General features: G+C 41.6%; 1 protein-coding gene and 1 pseudogene across 3 annotated transcripts in view; both read right to left on the bottom strand.

The window, feature by feature from the left end:
• The window catches only part of DOCK11 (dedicator of cytokinesis 11), a 191,150-nt gene that overhangs the window by 153,036 nt on the left and 10,181 nt on the right, over positions 1–27,933 (bottom strand). The gene's annotated exons all lie outside the window — the stretch shown is intronic.
• Positions 11,728–12,364, bottom strand: LOC132224562 (large ribosomal subunit protein eL30-like; annotated as a pseudogene).

A 27,933-nucleotide genomic window follows, 5' to 3' on the forward strand; every position in this document is an offset into this window, starting at 1 on the left:
TCAAAGATGGCCACCACAAGATGGCCGGGAGGGGAGAGCAGTTGGGGGCGACCAGGCCAGCAGGGGAAGGCAGTTGGGGGGTAACAGGCCTGCAGGGGAGGGCAGTTAGGGGCAATCGGGCCTGCAGGGGAGGGCAGTTGGGGGGACCAGGCCTGCAGGGGAGGGCAGTTAGGGGCAACCAGGCCTGCAGGGGAGGGCAATTGGGGGCAATCGGGCCTGCAGGGGAGGGCAGTTGGGGGGGGACCAGGCTGGCAGGGGAGGGCAGTTGGGGGCAATTGGGCCGGCAGGGGAGCAGTTAGGCATCAATCAGGCTGACAGAGGAGTGGTTAGGGGGTGATCAGGCTGGCAGGCAGAAGCAGTTATGGGCAATCAGGCAGGCAGGCAGGCGAGCGGTTGGGAGCTAGCAGTCCTGGATTGTGAGAGGGCAGTCGGACATCCCTCGAGGGGTCCCAAATTGGAGAGGGTGCAGGCTGAACTGAGGGACACACACACCTCCCCCATGCACGAATTTTGTGCACTGGGCCTCTAGTCCTATATAATAAAAGTCTAAGTGACTGTTGCCGAAACCGGTTTGGCTCAGTGGATAGAGCGTCGGCCTGCGGACTGAAAGGTCCCAGGTTCAATTCCGGTCAAGGGCATGTACCTGGGTTGCGGGCATATCCCCAGTAGGAGATGTGCAGGAGGCAGCTGATCAATGTTTCTCTCTCATCGATGTTTCTAACTCTCTATCTCTCTCCCTTCCTCTCTGTAAAAAATCAATAAAATATATTTAAAAAAAAAAAGTCTAAGTGACTGTTAAGGCAGAACAATCAGAACTGGTCACTATGATGCACACTGACCACCAGGGGGCAGACACTCAATGCAGGAGCTGCCCCCTGGTGGTCAGTGCGCTCAGGGAGCCCCACTCAGTCAGAAGCAGGGCTCATGGCTGATGAGTGCAGCAGCAGTGGTGGTAGCCTCTCCCGCCTCTGTAAGCAGCGCTAAGGAGCAGCAAGCTGATCAGTAAGGAGCGAGGGGTCCCAGACTGCCTGGGGAGTGGGCCTAAGCCAGCAGGTGGACATCCCCTGAGAGGTCCCAGACTGCAAGAGGGCACAGGCCAGGCTGAGGGACCCTCCCCGCAGTGCACAAATTTCATGCACTGAGCCTCTAGTTGAAAATAACAATCTTATGAAAGAAATAACATACTCAAAAAGAGGGCATTACTCAATGAGTCTCTTCTTCCCATCCTTTCTCCTCCTCCTTCTCTTGGGGATTTCTCGAAACCCTCTGGGCATCCAGCTCCCTTTTCGTTTCAGACATTTGTAGCACAGTTTGGAGTGCTTTCTCAAAAGAGAGTATCTTAAAAATAACACCTCATGCTCAAAATGGCCACTGGGGGCATGCGATTACCAACAATGCAGAAAAGAGAGTTGGGTGTAAGGGAAATTAATTAAGTCCCTACTATGCTCTAAGCCCTGTGCTGGCACCTGTTAATGTAGAGATGAAAAAGAACCAGACTCTGCCCTTGAAAAACTCACAGTTTAGTGGGGAGAAAAATAAACCCAAGACAGTCTAGTTAATCACTGAAGCTATGGTAACTTATAGCCCCACTTGGCTTCCATGCATCTGTCATACTCTCTCACTGCCACATCTTGTTCCAGCAAAGCGAATGCACAAGTGTTTTTGCATGCTCGCGTGTACAAGCCCATCTATCCACATCTATATCAATCAGAAAACATCCCTGTATGGGTATTTGTGGTCCCTGACCATCTCCGTACAAGAAAATGAATCAGTATTTTCCAAATTGCATGTTGTCTTCTACTTTTGTTGAAAACTCCGTAAGATCAGAACTAAGTAACTGTCAAGAGTGGGAGAATGAGGAGCAGCAAAAGTTGTGCTGTGACTAACAGAAGAGAGGAATGTCACTACGACACACTAGAGATTTCTAGAGGAGGACCCTACACAGCTTGGCAATAAACCATAACTATATGGAATTTTTTTCATAATGTTCAAAATAAACAGCATTTGACTTTGTTATGACCTTTTCTTGTCTAAATCATAAGATTACCTTCACCAGATCATTTCTTTTCCTCTTTCGAAGTAGGAACTCCAAGTACTGAAGATCCTTTGAATTAAAATAACTTGGTGATGATGCTAGGGGAGGGGAAGCCATCTTTTTAATTAGTACAACTCAACTTGGCAAAACAGATGAACATATTTTAATAGATTGTTTATCAGAGCAAATCTTGGCACAAAATCCCACGTACAAATTGACCTTTCTTAAAGCTAACAAGTAAGGGAAAAATCATACTTCATGAGACCCATTGGGTTATGCTTAATCCTAATCCACACTCTGACTCGTGTTCTTCCTCTGACAGCCCTTATTGCCTTTATGACCACTGTGGCATTTATGATATAGAACACAGAACAGCTTTGTGGGTAGTTTGCTTAATAGTCTCCTTAGGAGGACTGTAATCATCTGGAGGGAGGAATAGAGTGCCTTGTACTTTCTCTACCACTTGCTTAAGCATTTTATAGCTATTATCTCATTTAATTCTTTCAAAAACCCTGCAAGGGAGATTATTATGCCCATTTTACAGATTAGGAAATTGAGACTCAGGCAGGTCTAGTGTTACACATGAGTGGAGATGGGATTCAAACCTATATCTGATGGACTCCAGAATCAGTGCTCTTAACCATGATACAAACTAAATTTAAAAACATTTCTCCACCCTCGCTCCTACCACTTTTCATTTCCTTGAATGGACTTTGCATTTTAGGGTTTGCTAAAGCTTCCTCAAACTTCCCTATCATTTTAACCGAACTGAGATCTTGCCTTCTCATCAACCTGATGATGCTGAGCATGACTGGCTTAGAGAGTGTGTAATGCAATTGGATAAGGAGTTTTGCATTTGTAAACTGTTACTTTCGATTTAGCATTTGCCATCAATGAATAGGGATTAGCACCTTAGGTCTTTTACTTTGGGGGAAGGGGTGAGCTGACTCAACTTCAAGTGGGTAAGAATCAAATTACCAAAAAAAAAAAAAAAGAACCCGTAAGATATTGTCAGGGGACCAGGTCTTAGCAGAGAGCCCTGAGAACTACAAAGCCAGAAGCTTTTGTGGCTCATGAGGGACAACCAGCTGAGTAATACAAAGAGACTGATCTTACATGCATATGCCTTCCAAGCCAAAATGGCAGCACACAATGAGAGGGAAAAGTAATTGCTAAGGCTTTCAGAACTAATTATCATATCCAGCTTTAATTTAGAAACAATTTACTGTTCTAAGAATCAGCAAAATAAGATTTAAATCTAATATAGAAACACTGAGGAAAAAATAAAACACATTTTTTCCTCTTTAGAGTTTTTGCACAGGGAGGAAATCTTTTTAAATGCCAAATTATTTCCCTTTTCCAAGTCTACTTAGCTATTTATACAAACTGAAGAACTATTTTTTAAAACTTAAAACAAAGTTATATATTTTTAAAGTCATGAAATAAGCAAGTCCGAATACATACTATATTAGTTCCAACTCAGCAAGTAGTTTTTATTACAGTCAACTCAAATATTATGCAATAATCTAGATTATCTTCTAATGAATAAATAAAATGTTGATGAACTCTATACCCCAAAACTTCATTTTAACCAATAATTTTAACTTTACTCAATATGCTGGCTGACAGTAGGAAAACTGATTTGCATTCAATCACTTCTGACCTTTTGTGTTCAATTTGTGTTAATAGGCATATAAATGACTCAGAGATAAGACAAAAAGAGGTAAAAATGAAAAGAAAGATTTGAATAAATTGTGAAAATGACAAAGTACCTTTTTAAAAATAGAAGAGCACTCTTTCAATTCTTTAGCAAACCATTATTGACAAAAAGAGAAAATGTGCCTTGGTTATACATAATGGCTTTCTTCCTAACAATCAAAGAATTAACAAGTTCACACAGACATACAAAATTATTGCAATAATTCATTCATGCAAGGAGAAATTAGATCATATTCATTCTGTGCCTGTCAACTAATTTATAACCTGCCTTGTATCTTGGTGACCACTGTAAACTTTTAACAACAACAAAATCTCACTGATTTTTTTCCTGAGTTTTATAAACAGAACCATAACATACCTTGCATTCTAAGCAGAACAAAATGTAAAGGTAAAGTGCACTGATGTCCTATGGGTTTGTGGATTTAGTTAGCTAGATTAACATCCCTTGGACAATCATCCCTTCGCTATTCAGCTTTTTTACACACCTTCCACTTTTAGAAAAATGCCTGCCCTATCTATAATCTTTGTTTCCTTTTTTAAGCCAATTCCCTCTCTATTGACAAATGTCCTGTCACCAGACATACCATTTGAAAGAAGTGTCTCAGGGGTTGACCCTTATGAAAAGTTTTTTGAAAGTCTTAAGTAAAAAACCTTGAAGTGATGAAAATGTTCCAAAATTGGTTGTGGTCATAGTTGCCCATTATTTGTGAATATACTAGAAACCACTGAAATATACACATTAAATGGGTGAGTTGCAAAGCTATTAAGAAAACTAAGAGAGAGAAAAATAACCTTCCCACTAAAAAAGTGAAGGGATTAAGTAGTACAAAATGGCAGGTACAAAAGGGTCACAGGGATGTAAAGTACAGCACAGGGAATATAGTCAACAATATGCATAGTGCCAGGTAGGTACTGGAAATATTGGGGGAACACTTAAGAAGTTATATAAATGTTTAACCACTGTGCTGTATACCTGAAACATAATAATGAATGTCAACTACAATTGAAAATTTTTCTTTAATAATAACCTACTCAGTTTCGCTTCCCCATACCTAAAAAGTCCCTCTAATATTTAGTAAGAGGTAAGTCCCTAGTACAGACAGTACAGAAACCATGGTGCTCCTCACTAGAATGGTTAGGTGTTAATGTCTGAGGATCCTATTCTGTAGCCATAGATCCCACTGCCCAGCCAAGTACAAAAGTGACGTTGCCCCATCGTTCCCTGAGGGCTCTTCTGGAGATCTTATAAACAGAAACCCAAGCACAGGGCTTAGCTCCATAAAGCCACTGAGTATCAACCAGGAAGTGGGCTACAAAACTGTGAAAACAAAGATGGACAAGGTATGGGCCTTATACTTCACGAACTCATCGGCTCAAGGGAGAGATAGACCACTAACGAGAGAATTAAAATATGATGGGGTAAGGGCTAGCATGGGAGACCCAGGGAGTGCCGCAGGTATGCAGGTAAGGGAGACATTAAATCCACTGGTGAAGGAGACTCAGAGAGGAGGCAGCAGGTGTGCTGAACCTTAAAGGACTGAATAAAAATGCTCATGGCAGGCAAGGTGAATAGAGAAAGGCATTCCAGGCAAAGAAGAGAGCATAACAGCATGGAGTAACAGCATGTGCTCAGCGTCTGAAGATGAACAGAATAGGGAGAAAGGACCAACATGAGCTGGAAAGGCATGTTTATGGAGGACCCCGTATGCCCAGGCAATGAGTTTGGACTGTTTCCTAGTGTAGGCGATGGGGAGCCAGCAGAGGTTTTTAAGCAGGGGAATGACATGAACAGATGTTTTACTCATATTTATTATTCACGGAAAGCCAGTAGGTCAGCTCTAATGGAAATTAATCCATAAAATGATACCATAGGCTGAAAATTTGCCCCATTCTCTACATTTTCCAGGAGCAATATGCTGAATTTTGGAAAACTACTTTTTAGAGTTGCATACAAAACTATTGAGGAAAATAAAGTAGGAGCTGTATCTGTGAAGAGCCTTTCTTTGAAAGGAAGAAATACTTGCATCTTCCTTGTGTGACAGAGACTAAATCAGCCTGAATATTTCATTGTAAAAAGATCAGCTATCAATCTGCACTTACCTAATTTGTTTCCACACCTTCTCTTCTTTACCCCCCAAATTTTTAAATATTTTTAAATTGATTTTTAGAGAGGAAGGGAGAGGGAGAGAAACATCAACTGACTGCCTCTTGCACACCCCCTACTGAGAATTGAGCCTGCAACCTGGGCATGTGCCCTGACTGGAATCAAACCAGTAACCTTTCAGTGCACAGGACGCTGCCCAACCAATTGAGGCACATGGGCAGGGCTTTCCAACACCTTTTCAGTGGCTAATTTGATCCCACACAGTTACACTTTTGATAAACATAAGTTGGATCACAGTATTCCTTTGTTTAAACCCCTGTAATGGTTCCCTATAACCTGCAGAAAAAAGCTCAAACTGTTCAAGGCTTCTAAGATCCAACCTCCACCCCCAGCTTCCAGCCCAGACCTTCCAACCACAGTGGGTAATCTCCTAATGGGCCTGTTATGCCATCTTTGTGGATCCTGAAACCTCTGCCTAGTTCCCTCCTAGCCCCACTGCATAAGCTGCCAATCTTTCTAGGTATAAATGGCCACTCTGTCTATCCATCGCTACCCACCTCCTCAAACCCAGAGCTAGTACCTGTACTTCCTTCCCATCCCAGCCCTATCACAAGGTGCTGAAGGTGTACTGCCTGTTCACTTCCTTTTTCTGTCTCCCCGCCCCCACAACCAAAATGAAAGCTCTATAATTGCAGTCTTTGTCTTATTCACTGCTCTGTCCCCAGCTCCCCCAAATTCTATCTTGAATGATTGAATGAGCAAACTACAAATCCATTGTCAATCTTTCTAACCTTCGGCATTAAGATTTTCTGTCTCTCCCAATTTTTCAAGATGAACACAATTTACAAAATATTCACTGAAATACAAACATCTGGGTAGCTGTTCAAAGGAGCCCTGCTACTGAACACTTTCATAACATAAATAATCACCCATTGGCTTCTCTTTCGGTAAATTCACGATGTCATATATAAAACTTTCATAGAACCGGGCACACCTTCAAGAAGAAATGTAAAGTGTCAGGAAGTAGAAAATCGTGTTGGTTGGGCATTCAAATTAAACCAGAAAGAAAGTTGATGACTCAAGCAAAGTTCCATTTGTGCTGATAATAGTTTCCCTCCCCATTGCCAAACTTTCTCCTGAACAGCCTCTCTCCCCCCATCTTTCCCTTCCTCCAGCTCACATTTACTCTGTCTACTGAATGTGCCCACAGGTACATCTTTTTGCTTCTTCCCCTAAAAGTAATCCAAAGTGTATCCCCGTCACACATTCCCAGCAGTAAGAAGCACTCCCCCAAGTCCTGATCTAAGAATTTTGCAATGCTGACCCTCATCCCTTGCTAATGCCACCATGAGACAGACTTAGAACAACCCTGCCTCTACCTACAGCATGTGGCTGAACCACTATCATAACAACAAAATTCTTCTTTTCCCAGAAAAGAATCTCTATACCTCCTCCCCAGTACATTCTCCAGCTAGGCTAACATAAGCCCTTTCTTTCAATATGACAGTACATTCCTGCCTTATTTTCATTCTCATTTCAACCTGGACCCCCCACCATGGCCAATAGTCCTCTTACTAACCCCTTGCCATTTTGAACTACATCTACCACCAATCCCCAGCCCTGGATCAACCCCCATGCACACCACCCCCATCATCCCTCCCCATCCTCACTTATTTTTCATTGCTGCTGCTGGTAAAAATCCTGTCAGGGACTTCATTTACACAGACATAAACCTTAGGCTGAGCTGGGCCCTCAGTCCCACCCTCAAGGGTTTTACTTATACCGGGTTAACTCCCTACCCTATAGAAGAACAGGACATTTGGGCTTTCACAGATGGAAAATCCCCTCTCTCTTAAAAAAAGCCTCCTGATTGAATTACATAGCCTGACCCAAAGGCTGTGCTACTAAATCAAATGTCCCCACACTGATGTTAACAACACACGTATAACTCTACTTCCTTCCACATTTATTTGGCAACCAACCCCTTTTTGGGTGCCACTTTCTCCATTCCGAAAGTGAGTCCTAATCTGGGGTCTTAAGTGATCTCTGGATGGGCAACATGGGATGTGAAAATCTGATATTATATGGAAAATGCTCTGTGTACATCTTTCTAGGAAAAGGCACCAGAGCGTTCCAGAATCTCAAAGGAGTGTGTGACCCAAGAAAGTTTAAGATCTTCTGCCTTACTAACCACATATAAACAGGTTATATTATTTTTATATAAGATGGATTGGTTTTGTATAATTATAAAATACATGTTCATTGAAAAAAATTTTAATCTGGGACTGAGGGTGGGGATAATAGTCACGGTGGGGTACAAATTTGTAATGAGTAGTAAATAACCCATAGAGATCCAATGTACACTGTAATACAGAAAATAATACTGAACTATAATTACATAAGTGTGATAAATATTGCTACACTGGCTATCATACTGCAATATATAAATGCATCAAAGTAAATCCTTGCACACTTAAAAACATACACAACATTACATGTCAAATTTATTCAGTTTTTAAAAAGAAAGAAGAGCCCGGCCTGCGTGGCTCAGTAGTTGTGTGTCAACCTATGAACCGGAGGTCACAGTTCGATTCCCGGTCAGGGCACATGCCCAGATCACGGGCTCAAACCCCAGTGTGGGGCATGCAGGAAGCAGCCAATCAATGATTCTCTCGAGCACCTCCTGTGTGCATGACATACTACCTCTAAAATAACAGAGGGAAATCCTTATCCAAGTTTCTCACACAAGGTGTTTAAAAATTCTAGAGATTTCAATAGGCTATGTGAAGCCCCAGCCTAAAAAAGAGGGAGGGGGCAGACAGCAACAATGATGTCATTGTAGACTTAGAGAAATGTAATTAAACCAATAGAAGTCAGGTTTCTTTGTAAATGATAGTTTTACTTTATTATCAAAATACAGACTTTCATCTAACGATAAAAATAAATACATATGAGAACTAGATCATAAAGGCCCTGGTAACCTCATATGACCCATAAACTCATTCTGGGGGAAATTCCATGTTTTGAGCAATAACATTAGGGAGAAACAGTGGCCTCCTATAGTGGTGACTATTCAAGGGACAGCATATGTTTGCATGAGGAATTCCACTGTGTTTAAGGAGGAAGATCAGTGTAATTACTTCACCATCACTGCTTACATATTTCACAATCAAGATAATTCTGGGAAAACAGGATTACTGGTTCTCTGCTTTAAATATATATAAGGCAGAGGATGGGCCAGCTGAAGGATTTCTTGCCATCTAAATCTACTCTCTACAATGCAATTCTCATCCCACATTTAAATAATATCCTGTTTTCTAGCAGAAAAGCAAATAAATCTCTTTCCAGAATTCAAAGCAGAACGCCGTGAAATGCCTACGAGCTTTCTGTTAGGTTGCCCCATTCCCTGCTAAACCATTGAGCCTTTTCCTCTTTCCTCTGACCATTGGAGGTTTCTCTGAGGGAGCAATCGAGGCCTAGCCTAGTAAGAGTTTCCTGGAATTCAGGAATGTACTAGCATCTTCTGTAGAAGCCTCAGCCTCTGGCCACTTCAAAGGCTTGCCCTGCTTTCTTGTAAACACCACAACCAGAGAGCAGCCGCTTAGCTTTCAGGCTGTAAATGAGGTGCTCATCAGGCAAACAGACAGAGGAGGCCCCTTGTGATGCTGTGGCATCTTTCTCTCCCTCAAGAACCTGTGGCCAGAGCTTCTTTTGGAAGGCCCCATGGTATTCAAGGGACAACATGGCTGAAAGTGGACACAAGAGATAAGAGCCACACCCAGTATAAAGAGGACTTGAATGATGACTAAATGGGATGCTGCTTCAGAGCTCAATGTGTAGCATGAGAATGAGCAGACCTGCAAGCCCTTTTATATACTTCCCATAAAACTGTAGCTAGAAGCCAGGCCCACTGACCCTAGGGCCCTGTGCTCACGCTAGCAGCAGCTCCCACGATGCGGTCACGGCCTGAGAACCACCGCTGAGGAAAGGCTTTGCAACAGGAGGCCTGCAGTGGCTGCCATGGTTTTCACTACTCAGTGGCCTTTTTTACTTCTTTTCTGTTTGTGAGCACCAAAATTTCACCAAGGAATGAGTAGGTGCTATTGTACCACCCATTCAGGAAGTGGTAGAAAGTGACTGTCGTTTCTACTGACAAAAGGAGGGTAGTCAAATGAGTGATGGAATTATGGGTAATTTTTTCCTTTTCTATTTTTTCCCGAAATGTTTCTAGCACAAGTATTATTGTTATAATAAAAAAAAACACATAATCAACTTTGTTTTTTATTATGTTGATATACACAACATAAAATTTACCATTTTAACAATTTTTAAGGGTGCACTTCAGTGACATTAAGTAACTTACATTGTTTTGCAACCATCACCACTATCCATTTCCAAATCTTTTCATCACCCAAACAGAAACTCTGTACCCATTAAATGCTAATCCCTCCATCCCACACACCCCTACCCCTGGTAATCTCTAATTTACTTTCTGCCTCTATTAATTTGCCTATTATAGGTACTTATAATATAAATAGAATCACATAATACTTGTCCTTTGTGTCTGGCTTCTTTCACTTAGTATGATGCTTTCAAGGTTCATCCATGTTGTGGCATGTGTCAGAATTTCATTCCTTTTAAAGACTGAATAATATTCCATTGTACATATATATCATGTTTTGTTTACCTGCTAATGGACATTTGGGTTGTTTGGACCTTTTGGCTTTTATGAATAACGCTGGTATGAACACTGGTGTGCAAGCACCTAGACATGTCCCTGCTTTAAGTTCTTTTGGGTATATACCTAGAACTGGAATTGCTGGGTCATATGGTAATTCTATATTTAACTAATTGAGGAACTTGCCAATCTCTTTTCCTTAATGGCTACGCCATATTACATTCCCACAGCAGTGCACAAGGGTTCCAATTTCTCTACATCTTTCCCAGCACTTACTGTTTTACATCTTTCCTATTTTTTTAAATATATATATTTTTTATTGATTTCAGAGAGGAGTGGATAGGGAGAGAGAGTTAGAAACATCAATAATGAGAGAGAATCATTGATTGGCTGCCTCCTGCATATCCCACACTGGGGATCCAGCCCACAACCTGGGCACATGCCCTGACCGGGAATCCAACTGTGACCTCCTGGTTCATAGGTTGACGCTCAACCACTAAGCCACACCAGTTTTTTAAATAACAGCTACTTGGTGTGAAAATGCATCTCATTGTGGTTTTGATTTGCATTTATCTAATGATTAGTGATGTTGAGTGTCTTATTGGTCATTTGCGTATCTTCTTTGGAGAAATGTCTCTTCAAGTACTTTGCCCAATTTTCAATGAAGTTGTTTGGTTAAGTTGTAGTTCTTCATATATTCTGGATATTAATCTTTTATCAGATATATGCTTTACAAATATTTTCTCCCATTCTGCCTTCTCATTCTCTTGACAGTGACCTCTATTACACAAAAATGTTTAATCAATTCTATTTTTTAAATGAAGATACAGGTAAAATCTTTAGGGAGTAGGCAGACCACCTAAAGTATAGATGTGGAAGAGAATCCTTATGCCTCTTTTTAGACTTCCCTTTATGGCCAAAGGAAGAACTGAGGTCTTCTCAATGAGGTAACAACTCATAACTCCTCCCCTCAACTTGACTTCTCCCTAGACATCTAATGCTGTAGGACACTCGTGTGCTAGTGAGAGTCACAGAAAGGGAACTCATGCTGGGTGTGGTAGGTGAGCCCAGTGGGGGCAGGGATCCTGTAGACTTTTAAGGTTCCTCAGTCCCACCCAGTAGACATATCTTTTTTTGTTTTTTTAAAACAAGCTCTGGACAGTTAAATTAAAGAATTTTTTTTTGCGTGAATTAATTTTCACCAGTCTGTTCTGGCATGCTTCTAATGATATAAGAAATCAGCTGGGTCAGTGAGAGCCAGTGTGCACACTCTATAGTATTTTCCATATGCTGTGCCCAATTCAATATTATTGCCACTGTAGCGATGGACATCAGTCTTGGCCAACATGGTGTTGTACTCTATCTCCACAAGACTGGCAGTTGTTGGTGAGGATGCCCAGTTTCACTTTGCTCGTCTGGTCATTTTTAGACTCTGCCTGTATCCCAGCACGTACTTTCCACCCTTCGTAACAAGTGGAGCCCAGAGTTGATAGACTCCAGCGACTTTTTTGCCTTCTTTGTGGCCACCATCTTTCTGCTTTATATGTGAGATGGCCCCCAACCAAAAGCAGCATCGGAAATGGCCAGGGAATGAGACTGGCCAGGCAGAGGTTTCAAAAGCTAGCCCCCTTCTCTGGCTGGGTCTTGATTACACACCAACTTCCAAAACTTCCAACTTCTCACAGGGAAGATAAACATGCAGGCTTGTTATTACTAAATGGAATGTTTATGTCATTGCCGTGAAAAGTGACACCCAAGGTCAGTACCATACTAAGAATCAAATGCTCCAAAAGTGATTCCCTCCATTTGTAAATTGGAATCAGTGCCTTTTTTGTTTCTCCACTCTTTGATATTTTGCTCTCCTCTTTCCCTCCCTTCCACTCCTAACAGCAAGATGGGGCTACTCAACAACTATCACGTGGGAATTTACTTTCCAATTATTTCTGAAGTATAATCAATTTCAATAAGAAGCAATACATACTCATCTTCTTCTAGGGATGGCCCTGGAACTCTCAGGGGATAGTCAAATCCACAGCAATGACTGTCTCGGGAGCTTATGTGAATAAAACAAGTCTAAATTTCAGAACTACTGTGAGGCTGAACTGTTGAATATCCTTAGACTAAAGGTGAGAAACCCAGTGAAGGTCCTGTAAATTGATATTCCTGCTCTACAAAGTAAGCATTTGTTTTCAAAGTTATTCTCAAGTATACATCACTGATCTACGAGAGTGTTTTTTCATAGGTAGACTAATATCTGAAACTTTTTCCTTAACTAGGAAACATACCTCAAACCCCAGGGCAGAAGGGAGCATGAATTGTGTCCTGCACATGCATACATTTAGCAAAGAATCAAATTAGAAAGATATCTGTACGAAGGCCTTCATCTAGACCAGCTGTTGCCAACCTTTCAGACCTCACAGACCACCAGTGGTCCACAGACCACCGGTTGGCAACCACTACTCCAAAGGTTTTCTTAAACCAGCGGTCGTCAACCTTTCGGACCTCACGGACCACCAGATTCTAGACATGCCAAAGCAACTAGCTTAAAAATGTGTTTTAAATAACCTTTATTCTTAGGAAATCAATTAGGGAAAAAACCTCAACTCCTTTACCATCCGCTCACATGCTGTACCTTCAAAGCCATTTCATTAATGGGGTGGGGTCCGGTGAAAGAAAAGGTAAGAAGAGAAAAAGAAAAATGAGCTCTTCTCTACCATGAGTCTAACATGTATTGAAAGCTAACATTTATTGAAAACATTTATTGCTAAGCACCAGGTGCTGTGTTAAATGTATTACATATGTATCTCATTTAATTCTCAAAATAATCCTACAAAGTAGAAAATACTATCATTACTCAGATTTTATCAAAGAGAAAACAAAGACTAAGAGAGGTTAGGCAACTTGCCCAGGTAAGCAATATAGTCAGTGTGGTAGGCAGTATCCCAAAATGCCTGTTCCCAGTCTACTGGCCCTGTGTAATCCCCTCCACTTCAGTGTAAGACCTATGAATATTATGAGATGTCACTACTCCCCTGATTGTTACTAATAAATTGCCTCTGAGATCATCAAAGGGGAGATTATCCTGAGCCTGGCCTAATCAGGTGTTCCTAGAAGAGGAACTAGCCCTTCTTGGAGAGAGAGATTCACCTGTTGGCTTTAAAGAAGCAGACCAGTTATGAAAGCCCCACATGGCTAGGACCTAAGGGTGTCCTCTAGGAGTTGACAACTATCCCCAGCTCAGAGCCAGCAAGAAAACGGACCTGTCAGCCCTACAACCACAAGGAACTGAATTGTGCCAACCTGAAGGACCTTGGGAAAGGCCCCTGAGTCTCCACATGAGAATACAGTTCTGCCAACACCTGTGAAACCCTGAGTAGACTCCAGCTAAGCGCTGCCCATACTTCTGATCCAGAGAAACTGAAATGAGAAGTGTTATTTTAAGCTGCTGTGTGGCAATTTGCCACAGAAACAGAAAACTAATACAGTCAGGATTCAAACCAGGGCTGTCTAACTCTGGTGTGCATACTTTCAACTACTTCAGTAGTTTCTGTATCAGTTTCACAAATTCCTAACCATTTTTAACTCTTCGAAAAGAATAGAGACATACATTTCTATTGAACAGTAATGGTTATGATCTTTTCCTTTTCTGATGCAGTTTTCAAGTTCTAGAAATGTTTTCATCACATTCTAGTATAGATACACATTTATTGATTCAATAGAAAACTGCTCAAATACAATGTGATAAGAGGTTGTGAAAAAAATCAATAGAATGCAAAACGTAAGATTTTATTTATCAAAAACACCTTGTTAAAGTAGGTGTGGCTTTGGTAAGGGCTCCAGGCTCAGGCTGTGCTACTTTCGAATATTTGAATATTGGGTGATCTGTAAGACCTGTCATCTGATGCCTCCAAGGAGATGACAACACATTACCTCTTTTAACAGGGCCCAATTCGTTGAACAGGAGAAGCCAGTGAATTCTCTGCTGGAATGAAATCGATTTAAAGAGAATCCCCAAAAATTAAACCCTACAGTTGCTTCTTTGAGGTCATCAGTTAACAACCTCCTACTTCATGGTCTCCTTCACACACAAATACAACCACACAAACAAACTACACATGGCGGCAAATTAGATGAATAATAATAACTAACACTAACTGAGCTGATGCCAAGTGTTTACCATAGATTATCTCATCTAGGCCTCACTTACCTTATGAAGTAGGTATTACTATCACCATCACTCCCTCCCATTTTATATGCAAAGAAACTGGGATTTAGAAAAATGAAGTGACTTTCCCAATATTGAACAACCAGGAAGTGCCATTTCAACTCACATGCTGACACCAGAGCAGAGCTCACATTCTCAGTCACTCTGCTGGATTACCCCTACTTCTGCTGCTCTCCAACTAGGAAGTTCAGCCATCCTTCACAGTGCCTAGCAAGGTGCTTTCACATAGGAATGCTCAAGATATGTTTGCTGATGATGATAAAGAATGAGGCCTGGGCTAGTAGTAGGTAAGGCTACCAGGCCATTCATCGCTGTGAGAAGATGGGAGATGTGGAGAGGGCAGAAGTTGATATGGGATAAGGAAGCAGGCTGAAGGCAGCCCCACACACTTATGTGGGTACCAATTTAAAAGTAAGTGAACAAGGATGAGAACTCCAAATATTTGTTGGCTAATCATATACAAGAAGATTCGATTCTGGCACTAAGATCATAAAAAGAAACTAACCCGGTTTTCCAGAGTTTATTTGGAAAAGTTGCTGCTACACATCTGGAAGTGATTTTCTAACACACTAGTTCCAATGAGTCATCTACAATATTAAGCAATGATTCCATAGGGTGAGCCCTGATCATATTTTTCCCTTAAGTGGCATCCACTGAGGTCAATGAAAGGCAAAAGCTGACCCAAACTTGGAGAACCTCATCCTCCACAGCCCTATTTTATATTGTCAAGAACATGAGTTTTAAGAGGTACAGGAATGCAATCTATCTCCCAGCGCTAATGGAAGGCATTCTAATACACTTAATTTCCTCTCACTGGTCATGTGCAGAAGATGGATCCAAAAGCTGCTTGAGGGGATCACTAACCCGAAGTAGAGTTGGCAGAACAAACATTATGGGGCCCTGTGTAAGCATGGGACAGTCAGAAATGCAGAGTGGGAGGCTCCTGAGCAAAGAATAAGACAACCTGTGGTACACAGAGTACAGCCAGAGTTTAAGACCCTTAAATCTGCCAGCAAGATTTTCCCCAAGGATTACTATAGAAAGGTTGCCAATTCATCCTTGCCCTTTCAGCCACATCCTACTATACTCACTCCACCCATCAACTTTCAACCCATATCATAATGGTTTCCTAATATTTCAAACCTCTTATATTTGTGTTTAGAAGTATTAAGTTAAGGCCATTTCCCAGTGTCTTTTGACACTTGGATTTCTTTCAGATTACAAAGGAATGAGTCATGTTCTTTCAGAGACTGTGGAGCCACTTAGAAAGGCTATTTTAAATCTTTCAGGTGACAAGGGTATTATTTAGTTCCCAGAAACAATCATTGACTAAATGGCTTCCTCAGATTTGAAGGAGTTAATGCAACTTCCCCAGGGATTCTCCTCTCCCCGCCCCCACAGCAATTGGATTTTAAATGGCACAGGAGTTGAAAAAAACCTAAAGCATTAACTCCCATCTTACAAAAGATATAAATTAGTGGGTGTCTATTTGCATTATAAAGGATTCTTTGCTTTGCCAAAGGATTCCAATCAAGTTTATTCAAAAATCAGATTCCCCTAATGTATGCTAAATTTGTACATGGGTGTCACTGAGCAAGCACAGCTGTACCAAAGCCTGAGTTTGATTAGCAAGTACCTGTTCACTGTGCTTTGCATTGCTTCCAGAGTCAAACAGTGAGCCAGAGTCAAACAGTGAGGTGTCCACCTTAAAATTTCTGACTCACTCCCCCCATTCTAACAATAAAATTGCTTTGCTTTTACCTAGCACTTTTCATCAAAGTCTTCAAAGTGCTCAATACACATTTGCTAGTCTTCATAATTATGCCAAACAAGTTGGCAAGAGAACTGGAAATGCATCCTTTCCAATCTTTCGCGGGGGGGGGGGGGGGTAATTAGAACCATCGACAGGCAGAAAAATTAAGGTTTCACATAAGTACAAAAGAACTACATTTAAGTTTTGTTTTTTACAAAAAGGAAAACAAAATATTTCATGCTTCTTACTTTTTAAAAATAGGCTTTATTTTTTTAACAGTTCACAGCAAAACTGAGCAGAAATTAGAGTTCAGTTCCCAGGTACCTCCTACCCACAAAGAAGCACAGCCTCTCACATTATCAGCATCTCCCATCAGACTGGTGGTATATTTGTTACAATCAATGAACCCAAGTCCATAGTTCAAATTACAATTCACTCTTGGTGGTGTACATTCGATGGGTTCGGACAAATATATAAGGACATGTATCACCATTAGAGTCTCATACAGAGTATTTTCACTGCCTTAAAAATCTCCTGTGCTCTGCTTCTTCATGCCTCCCTCCCCCTACTTAAGCTATCAAGAAGAAAACTCAATTTAATACAACAAATCCATTTTTATATATGATTTATATTATGATCAGAGTGGGGATTGGAAAAAAAAAAGAGTGAGAATGTAGTGGAGAGAAGACAGATGAATAGAAACAACAAAAAACAAACTCAAAGATGGGCATGCTGATGGGAAAAAAAGGCACAGTAGAGACAGAAAAAGAGATCCAGCTTACCAAGAAGTGCACCAGAATCTAATTATCTTAAATGTCAGCGGCAAGACCTTTCATTTCAAAGCCAATTCATCAGTAATTTTCCCATGCATTTGTTCTTAAATCCACAGAAATCTCAAGATTATTTTTAAATTAAAAAAAAAGCCGAAACCGGTTTGGCTCAGTGGATAGAGCGTCGGCCTGCGGACTGAAGGGTCCCAGGTTCGATTCCGGTCAAGGGCATGTACCTGGGTTGCGGGCACATCCCCGGTAGGAGATGTGCAGGAGGCAGCTGATCGATGTTCCTCTCTCATCGATGTTTCTGACTCTCTATCTCTCTCCCTTCCTCTCTGTGAAAAATCAATAAAATATATTTAAAAAAAAAAAAAAAAGATACAGCATGTTCAAAATCAGGACTATTGCAACCAGAAATCCTTACCATATCAGTGTATATCATCTATTAATTAGCTTTACACTTGAAATTTAAGCTCCTCTAGTGATTAATATTGTTAACGTCAGCAGAGGATGACTATAGTAGCAACAACGTAAGACACATTTCACATGTGAGAAAGATGAGAGCAACTTCACATTTCAGGAAATTCTGGGTAGGCATTTCTGCTTCTCAACAATTATAAAGATAATATGAAATATTAATTACATAGCTATATGGAGACATACAGGCATATACAGCATGTGTGTGAGTGTATATACATATACATGTACTCTCTGAAACTTCAATTTATAAAGAATGCATAGTGATCAAAATTTGGGGAATATTTAAGCAGATAGGAATGAAAAGCAAATGGGAACAAATCAAATTGCTAGAACATCTTAATTTTATTGGTTCAACAGAAAGATAATGGGAGATGTACAAACTGATGGTCAAGGACCTGCAGGATTATAGGAGAAATTATCTTAATTATAATAGCACCATGCTAATTACCACATTGATACTGTATGTCATAGAAATATAGCAAACTGAAAAGTATAAAACTTACCTGAAATGTTCATTTTTGCTTTATAAAAATACATGGTCATTGTTTGACTTTTTACACTCCCCCGCCCACATGCATGTAAGCATAACCAATGGACACAGAAAATAGGGGGATAAAGGCCTGAGCTGGAGGACAGGGGCGGCTGGGAGAGGACAATGGGGGGAAAGGTGGACATCTGTAATACTTTCTTTTTTAAAAAATATATTTTATTGATTTTTTACAGAGAGGAAGGGAGAGAGATAGAGAGTTAGAAACATCGATGAGAGAGAAACATCGATCACCTGCCTCCTGCACATCTCCTACTGGGGATGTGCCCGCAACCCAGGTACATGCCCTTGACCGGAATCGAACCTGGGACCTTTCAGTCCACAGACCGACACTCTATCCACTGAGCCAAACCGGTTTCGGCCATCTGTAATACTTTCAACAATAAAGAATTTAAAAAGCACATGTTCAATGTAAACTAAATGAGTAAACATTTTTATCACATTTATTGGGGTGACATTGGCTAATATGACCATATAGGTTTCTGGTGTAGGTTTCTATGATATGTGTATTGCAGTATGCCTACCACCCAAAGTCAAATCATCTTACATTACCAGATGTTAGGCCCCCTTCACCTAACCTCCACCCCCACCCCAATAAACATTTTAAAAACAGAAAATATAAAGCAAGAATAAAAATTACTCATAGTCTCACTACCCAGAAATATGTGTTAATATTATACACACACACATACAGTGTAGACATAGGCAAACTTTTTGAGAATGTTTTCTTTGACTGTAACAATAAAAATAGCTAATATTTATTCAGTGCTTCCTCGTGTTCTAGGCATTATTTTAAGTGCCTTTCTGTATTATTTTACTCAATCCTTACAGCAACCCTGTGAGATCAGTACTATCATTATCTCCATTTTACAGATGAGGAAACTGAGGCACAGTGTGATTAAGTAACTAAATTCACATATATCACATATGCATTATTTGATCATAAGCAAAATATGATCATACCTCGCATGCTGTGTCATAACCTAAATTTTCTCGTCAATAATATAGATGGCTTTTTAATTTTATTTTTAAAGATTTTTTATTGATTTTTAGAGAGAGATGATGGGAAGAGGGAGAGAGAGAAACCTCAATGTAAGAGCGAAACATTCGCATATGCCCCAACCAGGGATCAAACCCACAACCTGGGTATGTGCCCTGACTGGGAATCAAACCTGCCAGCTTTTTGGTGTATAGGACAATACTCCAACCAATTGCGCCACACTGGCAAGGGCTATAGATGGCATTTTAATGATTGCATGATTTTCTGGTGTTTGGATGTATATTTGCCCAGTCCCTCACTTTTGTACATTTAGGCTGTCTAAGTTTGAGTATATGTTTGTTGTTGGCTTTTACTTGTTCAACTATTATAAATAACTCTATAAAGTTCATTTAGGTCAATACCATTTCCACTGCACAAATGAGCAAAAGGAGGTTCCACAAAGTTAAACAGCTTGTACAAGGTAACAGAGATAGTCACGGGAATCACTGGGTCCTTCTGGCCCTGGGATTAAGCATTAGCTCCTTCCACTCTCCTGCCAGATCCTTAGTTATGAGGCAGAATGAAATCAATCCTCTCTAAAACTTGAAGAACTAGTATAATAGGATGAAAAACGCATCCCAAAGACATGCAGGCTGAAAAATGCTCTCTGGCCGTCCCTCTCCCCACCCCACCCTCCAAGACATACACCCATTGAAGTCCCTGGAACCTGCTAACATTCCCATAAAGGGTCTTTACACAGGTGACTGAGTCAAGGGTCTTCAAATAAGGACATCATCCTGGATGATCTGGGTGAGTCCTAAATGCAATCACAAACGTCTCTATATAAGATAGAGGGAGATTTCACACAACTGAAGAGAAGATGATTTGCAGCTACAAGCCAAGGAATGCTGGCAGCTAAGGGAGCTGGGAGACGCAAAAATGGATCCTTCCCTAAACTCTCCAGAGGAAGTGTGGCCCAGTGATACCGATTTCTGATTTCTAGAAGGGAATAAATGTGTTATTTTAAGCCACCCAGTTTGTGACCATTTGTTACAGCAGCCACAGGAAACCAATACAAACTGGAAAGAGGCTATAATCCTGCAGGAGCAATGTGCTCCAAATTGGGGGGAAGTGGGGGAGGGGGAGAGGTTTCACCTAAGCCCTTCAGGAGGCACAGGATTCCCTTTAGCAGGGAAGGGTTTGGAAGGGCATTCTAGGAAGAGGGGTCAGCATATGCAAAGGCATGGAAGTAAGAAAATGTACAGTACGTTTGGGCAGCAGCAATGGGCAGTATCAATGTAAGAAACATTCAAACCTGTGGAGAATTTTTGTGAGTTTACTTGAACCAAACTGTCAACAATTACTGGGAGACAGAATCTCAACTGAGAATGGCAGTTTTGCACCTTATTTTATACACTAGAGGCCCAATTCACAAAATTCGTGCAAGGGGCTCAGCCCTCGCAAACATGGCAGCTTGCCTTGGCCCTCACAGCCCCAGCTTCGTCTGGAAGGTTGTCCAGAAGGACATCCGGAAGGTCGTTTGGTCGTCAGGTCTAATTACCATATTACACTTTTATTATTATAGATTACAATCAAAAGAGTTACATGAAATTCACTGGTGATAGATTAGCTAAGCAAAAAGGAGAGGGACCTCTGGGATTGGATAAAAATGATAGGCATATACATCTTTTACATAGATGGTACAGGATAATTAACAGTCAACAATTAACACTTGATAACTACAACAATGAGGGGATTTGTGGTGGTCTCTGCTCTGGTGTGGTTGTTGGGGTCGAAAAAGGGAAGTTACCTTGACATTCCAAAGGTATGTTATCTTAGATGCAAAATACAATAGACAGACTGGGTTAACATAAAGATTGACTTCGGTCAGAGAAGATTTTAGCCTAGGACATGACTACCCACCATGACCTGCTTTTAGCTTGAAAGGTTTACTTTCAGACCATCCTATGTGGTTACTTAGGTCTCTGAGTTTGTAAGGCCGCTGCACAGGCCTTCCCTGAGCTTGTCAGGTTTAGCATGTGGCTCCTTTTTATCCACAGCCATGACATAGCTAGAATACAGGTAGGAATGTGATGGAAGAGGATTCAAAGGTGGAAAGGGCCTTCCTGATGGACAGGAAGGGCTGCTAAGAAATCTGGGTGCTCATTCATGGTAATGTAGAGCCAGTGCTGATGGAATTGGTATCTTCATGGGTTTGGGAATGTGGGTATTTTCCCTCATCTTCTCTTGAGAGGCAACAGAATGATGGTCAGTTATTAGCTAGAAAGACAATAACATTTTTGCTTCCTGTTAAAATGGTCCACCCTGATTTGTCAAAAACAAATAGCCAAAACAAAACAAACAAAAAACACCAAACACACCCACGCACGCACACACGCCCACACGCCCACACGCCTGCGCAAAAAGCAAACAAGAAAACAACCCTGGGGATATGAGAACAAAATCCTGCCTAAATTATTTCTCTAGGGAAGGTGGGGGGGGGGATAGCAGTGAAACAGACCTACTCAATTCTACCTGGTGTCAACTGGGAAGATGCTCCTGCCCCCCCACCCAACACACACACACACACACCTCCCCACCCCCTCCCCCCTGCAGAAGACAGACCAACTCTGAAATGTACTTGGTTGCTCTGACCTGGGCATGACTTCCGGCAAAAAATTACCCAAACAAAGCAAAATCCTCCATTCAGTTGGGCCACTGGAACTTCATCTGTCTCTCACTTGGAAGGTTTTACTTTTGAAAGCTCTACTAAGCCAAAGGCCCTTCTTTTCCCCAATTAAATCGACCAGGAAAAAAAAAGTGACATAAACTGGGCTCTGTAGTTGTAATTATATCATTTCTTAAACTCTTCATTCTTACGCCATAATTTCACAGAACAGAACCTCCACTTCTTTTAGTTGGAACTAAATCCAAAGCCAGGACATTTTAGGGAATAACCTTGCCAGATGTGTAGCTCCACAACATTCCCTTACCATCCAGGTCATTGAATTTCCAGAAAAGGCAACCAGCCATCACTTGGTCAGGCCTCTGGAATTTTCCATCTTTGGCTAAAGAAAAATAAACACAGTAAATAGTCCTGTCCCATAGAGAACACTTTTTGAGCAAACACTGAGGAGAAAGAGAAGGAAAAGGTGAGAAAAAGATGAGAAGGGGGGAATGGAAATGTATCCACAATGGAATGAGCATGGCGGAAGGGAAAGCAAAGGGGCTGGCTATGGGAGAGCTTATGGCAGTGGAGTTGGACCAGGGCGCCAGTTTTACAGATTATCTTGGAAGGTGAGTGACAGTGCAGAGAGGTGAACAGTAGGAGCATCAGTTGAGGAAAATCAGAATGAGGGGATAACAGTAGGGGACAGAAGGTGGAAAGGGGAAAAAAGCAACTTGGTAGGGAGAGGATATAGTAAGAGGAAGCCAGTCCCAGTGAGGGCTACTCTCACAGGAAATCGCAAGGGCTCAGAGGGACATCCTTCAGTGCTCCCTTTCCTGTCTAGCAGGGTTTGCTGCCTTGAGAAATATGGGTCTGGTAACAGTTGTGAGCTGTATCCCCCTTCTACCTGAGGATAAAGAAAGTGAGGGTAGGCCAACCTGGCACATGAGTCCCCCCACCCTAGAATCCTCAAAAGAAATCTGGCCTTTACAGGTTTCTGGTGGTCACAAGTCTCTGTCCATCTAAATTGGGTTCCTACTATCATAATCAGTGGGGAAATGCATACAAGTATTCACCATGTTCCTTAACTCATTGTCTTAGGGTCTTGAATTATGCAAGTTTACAGTGTGCAACTTGGGACACTCACTGCTTGGGACACTCTTCAAAACAAGAGGCGGTTGTTGCAAGGCAGTGTTATTTTACTTGCAGCAAGGAAAAGAGACAAGAATTCTTACCTAAAGCTCTGCCTCCCTGAAGGAAAGCTTAGCCATTGCTTATATATGCTATTTGGTCAATTACATGTTGATTTCTTCTTTGCAATTGGCTACTTTCATCCCTTTGTATTCCTGTCAGCTCATCAGTTCACAACTGCATCTACAAAAATATTATGCTATGCTATATTTTAACATTTAGCAAGAAAAACCATTTAGAAATGCCCAGACCTTGAGACCCTTGTCCTATCTAACAGTTCCATTTACCTAGTACAATTTCTAAAGGGTTGATTTCTTCCTGTCTGAATCTAAAAATATACTGCTACCCTCATTAAATATTGTTAATATTTTAATCTCTGGTCTTTTGATCTATTACAATGGGGGGGGGACCTCTTCCTTCCATCTTAACATTTTTTATCTTTTAGTTTCCTCAAATTAAGTCCTTGTCTTGCCTTCCCTTCCCCGACCCCCTCTGCAATCTTACCCTAAGTGGCTTTAATCCATTAAAAAGAAATCAGTGGAAATAGATTCTCTGCTTCTTTTCAATTCAAGCAACAGTTCTAAAAGCATTTCCCTTGGGATTTGAGCATGAACCGAAGAGTATCTTTCTTTTTCTTCAGCTAAGGCTCTCTCCCACAGCTCAGCATGCCTTTCTCTCCCTTTAGCTCCCTCTCTAACAACACACTTGCTTTCTATTTCTAGTTCTTTCTAGTATACACCACAGCCCCAGATGTTCAAGTTCTAAGTCATCAAATCTGTCACAAAGCTCACTGATTGAATGCATTGATTATAGCCCCCGCCCCCATAAGCCATGAAGGTCAGATGAGAGCCAGTAACAAAGCAAAAATCCCTTTGCCCTGACCAGGTAGCTCAGTTGGTTAGAGCATCATCCCTATCCATCAAGGTTGCTGGTTCAATCCCTGGTCAGGGCACATCAACCAATGAATGCAAAAATAGAACAACAAATCCATGTTTCTCTCTCTCTCTCTCTCTCTCTCTCTCTCTCTCTCTCTCTCAAAAATTAAAAAGCAAAAATCTCCAACAGAAAAGCAGTAAATCAGTAAAAGAATATGAAATAAAATATAATAACCAGGTTGAAGGGAAAGAGCCTTAATTTGAAGAAAATGAACACCAATTTCTAAAGAAGATTTAAATAGAACTACAGTTAATAAATACCCTTTCATGTTTTGGAAATAGTAGAGATTAGTAGTATATAAATACATTAGAAAAAAATTTAAGATAATTATAGTGAAAACATCTGAATTTTTTGACTTATAAAGAGAATTGAAACTGTTTTCCTATTGAGGTAGAAAAAAAGGGATAATGGAACAGGCGAAAGTGAGCGGTTAATGTATATTTTATACATATTTTGAAATAAAATCTGGGGGTTTCCTAACTTTTTACATAACAATTTTCAGTCTATCACAGCCAAGTCAGTTATCCAAGGGTCTAAAAAAAAAAAAAAAGGAAAGAAAAGCTAGGCTAGGCCTCTGAGAAATATAGCCATGGCCAATTAGAATTGATGTAAAAATAGAAAATGCAATCCACGTCTGATAGAGTACTTCTTCGAGGCAATAAGGCTCTCTGCCATCAGCTCATCATGGATATTTTACTAACCAGCATAAGGAGGGCTGGTGCTAATGCAATCAGCCAGGAAGCTTTTGTGGTGCCTGTCTCTAAAATGGCAGTGACTGGGTTTGGCGAAGAGAGGAAGTTTCAATTTCTATCTCAGTTGAAATCATGAAGCCGGAAGGAATATGAGATTTTCCAGTCCTCTCTGCTTCTCTAATCATGTGTTTTAGAAACCCATTTCTGAGAAAGGGTCCTGCAGTTACCTTGGGAATGCAAGAGGGCCAAGTATAGTCTAACTTGACCCTCAGGATGGTTGAAGTGCCTCTCACATGGGACATATGAGCGTTGTCTTAGGGCTTATCAGCCAAAGAATTATTCTGTGATGTGAAACCATCCCTTTCTTTTAAACACACACACACACACACACACACACACACACACACACCCCTCTTTACTCTGTTCTTTAACTGAGGCTGGAAAATTCCATAAGCCTAACCTGGCTAAGTGCCTGCTAAGTGTCTGGCCAGCTTGTATCCTGAAACACCTCAAGTCTGAAAGCAGTGCCCACTTACAAGAACTCCAGACTGAGGGAGTTTTGTGTGGGATAAAAATTTTTAATTATGAAGAATTAAAAAAAAAACATCAAAATTGAAACTGCAGATTGCAAACCTATATTGCTTTCTTTCAGCCAAAATTCTCAAAAGTGATTATTCACCCTTGTTATTCTGTGAAGGCTTCTGCACCTGGCTAAGTTTGCCAGTCTATTGGATCCCCATCCCTCTGCCACCATGTCAGTATTCACATTTGGAACCCACCTGATCCCAGGATTCCACCATTCCTCAACCTACAGCAATGCCTGCGGAGTAGGCAGAATAATGGTTTCCCAAAGATAACCACATCTTAATCCCTGGAACCTGTGACTATGTTATATTACATGGCAAAGGGAGCTTGGCAGATATAACTGAGTTAAGAAGTTTGAGATGGGGAGATTATCCAGGATTATCCAGATGGGACCAATGTAATCATAAGGGTCCTTCCAAGTGAGGGAGAGGCAGAAGAGTCAGAACCAGAGAAGGAGATGTGATGGCAGCGGCAGTGTCAGTATGATGCGATGTGAAGAGGACTGGACCAGCCACTGCTGGCTTGAAGGTAGAGGAAGGGACTATGAGCCAGGGAGTGCAGGCAGCCTCTGGAAGCTGGAAAAGGCAAGGGAACAGATTCTCCCCAGAGCTTGTGGAGGGAGTGAGGCCTGCGGACATCTTGGTGTTAGCCCAGTGAAACCCACTTCGGACTTCTGATCTCCAGCACTGTGAGATAATAAAGTTGGGTTGTTTTGAAACACTAAGTTTGTGGCAATTTGTTACAGCAGTCACAGGATACTAATGGGCCATGCACCTAGTCCAGTGGTCGGCAAACTGCGGCTCGCAAGCCATATGCGGCTCTTTGGCCCCTTGAGTGTGGCTCTTCCACAAAATACCGACTTCTGCGCATGGACCACGAAGTTTCAATCGCACTGTACGTGTGCGCCCGCACGTGGTATTTTGTGGAAGAGCCACACTCAAGGGGCCAAAGAGCCGCATGTGGCTTCCGAGCCGCAGTTTGCCGACCACTGACCTACTCCAACCCTCAGCAGTGCCACTGGCTAGAACTCATCAGCTCGGACCCTTTGCCTCCTCTGAGTTCTCTAAGCAGATACCTCTTCAGTCCACCATCCCACCACGCTGACCTCAAGCAATTATAAGGTTATAGGACAGGACAGCTCTCTTCAAGACCAGCAACAAGAACAGACCACACTCCTAGAAGAACTGGGCAACTGGCTGGAAAACCAAAGCACAGGGTTAGATACAGGGTAGGGGCTCAAGATAAGGACACAGTGACTGGGATGGTGACACAAGGGGACAAAGAAGATAAAACCCAGTGAGACTGGAAATGGATTTTTAAAGACAGAGCAGAACCAGCGGCCTATAGGACTTGAGGCCCAGCGGCTGGGCTCTGAATGTGAGAGCCCTCTGATGTCCTCTGCATAGTCCCAGGCTGGTCTCTGGACCTGGTGCAATGCTGAGCCAGCTCTGGACATCAGACTAGCTCCCGCTATGTGCAGAGATAGGAGGGAAGAAGGCAGGGAGACGGAGCTAGGCTTCAATTATAAAACTGAAGCAAGCATCTTATGGAGTTCTCCTCTGGCTCTTCCGGTGAGAATTCTGCCATACCATTTTGTTTGAAAGGGGCAGACAGAGGCCAAGTTCCTCTGAAAGCAGTCATGTTGGTCACTAGTAGTGAAGAAGCAATTATCCCTTGGGGGGGGGGGGGCAGGTTAGCAGAGAGCATTCTTTGCCCCACAAGCAATAGAGCATGATGTAAACACTTTGCTGGGCAGAAGGCGCCCTATTGGCCCCTGTGAGCTTTTAAATAACGATTTTGTTCAATTTTTGCAATAGCCCCAGTGAACTTGTTATTTCTTGGTGGTAAATTAGGCACCTTGGAAGGTGGTATTCCCTCCTGCAGGTCTCTGGGAAACCATTTAATGCCGCAAAGCATCAGGAACTTGGTAACCTATGAAAATAAATTGGTTATGCCAACAGCACTTTTCCCCTTCCACCACGAACACTGACAACAGGTCCTGTAAGGCATAAAGCTGGCAGTTTCTCAAATGGGAAAACTAAACTAACATAAAAGGCATGGAGAGAAATATATATGTTGTTATTTTTGGACAGCACTAACCCACTTGAAAAAAATCATAAAAACAATTCCATGAAAATGATCCCAGGGACCTCTGCAGGGCCAGTGTCTGTAGCCTTTTTTCCATACAGTTATTCAAATAGCAAAGAAAGGAAGAACGCCAATTGCAAACAGTTCTCAAAATCCTTAGGCTTATTTTGGCAAGGAAAAATCTATACTGATCATACCCACATTTCTCACTAACAACCCCACCCCTCCTTTTTTTTTTTTTTTTTTGCCTCACCTCCTACTTTCCCACTAAAAGACGACCTAAGCTTGTTCAGAAATAAACACTATTTCCCAATAGAAAGAGATAATCACAAAAGCCACATAAAAAAAGCTTCCTCCACCTGACTTACTGTGGAATCTGGTCCAGGAGTTAGTACTACTTTACCTAATTACTCCAAAGGAACCAAGACACCTGGAGTACATTACCTGTTCTGGCACTTAGTAAATATGGATGACCTACAG

This window comes from Myotis daubentonii, chromosome X (genome assembly GCF_963259705.1).
Source record: "Myotis daubentonii chromosome X, mMyoDau2.1, whole genome shotgun sequence".
Classification (NCBI taxonomy): Eukaryota; Metazoa; Chordata; class Mammalia; order Chiroptera; family Vespertilionidae; genus Myotis; species Myotis daubentonii.